Consider the following 3,607-nt stretch of genomic DNA (forward strand, 5'->3'; position numbering starts at 1 on the left):
ACTCTCAAACTGGGGAACAAATACAGGCTTAAGTCATTATAAGAGTCTTCTTCATTATATAATTGATCAGTTTTCATTTTATAAATTGCAGCATGTACAATAAAAAAGCTCTGATATTGAAAAAAAAACCTGATCATGCTTTAAAGCAATGACTCCCTCTCATGTTGTTCCAAAGCTGTGTGACAGAGTTTTTTTTGTCCATTGAGTCCAAAACAGCATTGGACTCAGTGGACCAAATTATGTCCATTTTTGTCCACTGGCTCTAAAACATCTTTGGACCCAATTGACTTTAATTATATGGATAGAAAACACAGTTTCCAAAATATATTCTTTTATGTTCCACAGAAGAGAGAAAGTCATGCAGGTTTGGAATGACATAAGAATGAGAACATTTCTGGGCGAACTATTCCTTTAAGTTACCCAAACAAATAAATGAAGTAGCAATGTTACTTACCTCTCACAAGTATTGAAGACTGTCTAGCTAAAATGGACGCATTCTGCTTTTAATAACCATACTTTGGAAATAGCTCTTCCCTTTTTACACTTATCATACTCTGCAGTGCAGCCCACATGGAAGCCTGCATCCGTCTTGATGAGTTTTTTTTTTTTTGTCTTTATTGTGTGTACTTGTAAGGCATTGTTTTTTTGTTGTTTTTTTGTGAAGAAGCCAAAATAAAATAACATTTTCCTTATTTTTGTTGGACAGTTTGTATCTATTTGTACCTAAATTGTGTCTCTAATACTTTTTTTTTTTACATTATTTTATGTCCATTATTCTCTGTGTTCATATGTTCATGTGTGTCCTCAAAAGGATAGTTTACCCAAAAATTTAAATTATGACAATAATAATTAAATAATATCCTCATGTCGTTCCAAACCAGTATGAGTTTCATTCTTCTGTTGAGTACAAAAGAAGATATTTTGAAGAATGTGGGTAACCAAACAGTCAGCGGTAGCCATTGACTTCCATAGTATATGGAAAAATACTGTGGAAGTCAATGGCTACCGTCAACTCTTTGGTTAATATATTCTTTTGTATTTAACAGAAAAAAAGAAACTTGTACAGTTTTTATTTTTTTATTTTATTTTATTTTTATATTTTTATGAGGGGGGGGGAGACTATTCCTTTAAGACAGTTCAGCTCCAACTTGCCTCAACACACCTACCTGGAAGTTTCTTGTATACCTAGTAAGATCTTGATTAGCTTGTTCAGGTGTGTTTGATTAGGGTTGGAGCTAAACTCTGCAGAACACCGGCCCTCCAGGACCGAGTTTGATGACCCCTGCTCTAAGGTATAATATGTGTTGTTCAACAAAGTCTTAACACTAGAGGGAGATAAAAGCTCTTAAAAAGCCAATCAGTTTTAGCTTATTTTATTTTGACATTATTCTACAATTGACATTGTAAAATTATGTACTCGTGTTTAATTTGAACTCAAGATCCTTTAAAAAAAATAGGGAATATTTTGCACAATGAGATGAAAGAGTAAAATCAATCAATTTCACTTGATGTTTTATTGATATGACATTTAAATAAACTACATTTTTGTTATAAGAGTACAGTCATGAGTACATTGTAACTATCATGATTATCATTCCATATCTGAAAAAGTTCTGCTTGTTTGACACATCGTAAGGCATTAGATGTTTTTTTGCAGATTTTCTTGCTCCTGGCTCTTCAGTTTAAGATCCTCAAACACAGTATTTCCAGAAACAGGCTAAAATAAAAATGTAAAAAAAATAATAAATTACATCTGCATTTATGCAATTGACAGACACTGCATTAAAGATATACATTATATCCGTTCATTAAAAAGCAACGCTTACAATCATCTCTTTTGCTGGTCATCAATCTCTCTTTTTCTATTGCGTTTGACACCTATTTTCTTTCTACATTTAGCTCCTCTTGAAGAGCCTCGAGCTGAAACAGCAAGCTGACAATTAGCTTTTGTAATAATAGTTGCTTTTAACATACATATATATGTGTGTGTGTGTGTGTGTGTGTAATTTTTTAAATTTAATTAAAATAAATGTTAATTTAACATTTAATTGTATTTAACTTCCTTCCATGAATTGCACATGACCAAAATTAAACATACCTCCTGCAGCTCTGTGATTTTTCTTCTCTTTTTCGCGTTTGACACCTATTTTCTTTCTACATTTAGCTCCTCTTGAAGAGCCTCGAGCTGAAACAGCAAGCTGACAATTAGCTTTTGTAATAATAGTTGCTTTTAACATACATATATATGTGTGTGTGTGTGTGTGTGTGTGTGTAATTTTTTTAATTTAATTAAAATAAATGTTAATTTAACATTTAATTGTATTTAACTTCCTTCCATGAATTGCACATGACCAAAATTAAACATACCTCCTGCAGCTCTGTGATTTTTCTGGCCAGTTTGAGTTCTGCAATTCAGGAAGAACAAGTAACTAAGTGCAGGTTTGTGGATTATAAGATGTTTATTAACTTTTAATTCATATACATTTGCTAGGAGTAAGGCAATCTGTGCAACACACAAATAAAATGCATTTATTTACCTATTACATTCTTTTCTTGGACAGGCATGATGTTTTTCCGTAGCAGAAATGCCAAAATCTGGTTCTGGACGTCTGAATCATCCTTTGAATGGAAAACCTGGTTGACTGTAAAAATGGAAATATGCAATTCAGCACACAATCAGCCAATTAAGATACAAAGAGACTGATTGAAATGAATTCTCTGATCAAAAACTTCATTTCAGTCAGTCATTTAGATCAGATTAGTGGCCTGGACTCACCTGGACTTGCAAGGCTTCTTGTGTGAACGTTGAGAGCACCAATCAGAAGTAAAAAAGCAAGTCGTGGAAGAAGACTTCCTGAGAATAGTCTGTCCATGGCACTGAAGGAATGATCCTGGTGTGTATTTGCTCCTGCTTGACCAAAGGCTCTTCTGCTGGAGGCTCATCAGATGGGACACTTTTAATCAGGCGTGAAGACGTGAGGATGTGTCATCGCTGTAAATCAAAAGTGTGACGGTGTACGTTCTGTCCCTTAAAAGGGTCCGTGACAGCCAGGACTGATGTTCTGACGTGGTCTCAGGGCCAACGACGAGCAATCAGTCAGCGGCGGTGTATGTTGGGACAAGAGTAAATCACCAGCACTACTGCATGGGGATCATTCATCTGTGGATGGTCAAATGTTCCTGGCATTCTTCTTTTAATTTAACTAAAAGTATATATGAGTCAGTGCCTAGAATAACAAAAACATGATGATGGATTTCATATGGTCATTTTGGTGGCTTTTACATCTGATAGAAACTTCAGTTGGATAAAGACTTAAAAACATTGAGATCCATATCCATAATTAACAAACCTGTTGTGTTAAAATAATATTTTTTATTTTCTATATTATTGCTTTTTTACAATTTTCATAACATCAATGACATAATAATTACATATTTATAATTACAATTATATATTTCTTAAAAAATAATGATAAATCATATTCCAAATTATGATTAAATTATTATACTGAGTTACTCTGCTGCATATTTACCATATATATATATATATATATATATATATATATATATATATATATATACTGTCTCTGTCTGGAATTTCACTCTA

This window comes from Sinocyclocheilus rhinocerous, unplaced genomic scaffold, assembly GCF_001515625.1.
Source record: "Sinocyclocheilus rhinocerous isolate Xijiao unplaced genomic scaffold, SAMN03320098_v1.1 scaffold450, whole genome shotgun sequence".
NCBI classification, from domain to species: Eukaryota; Metazoa; Chordata; class Actinopteri; order Cypriniformes; family Cyprinidae; genus Sinocyclocheilus; species Sinocyclocheilus rhinocerous.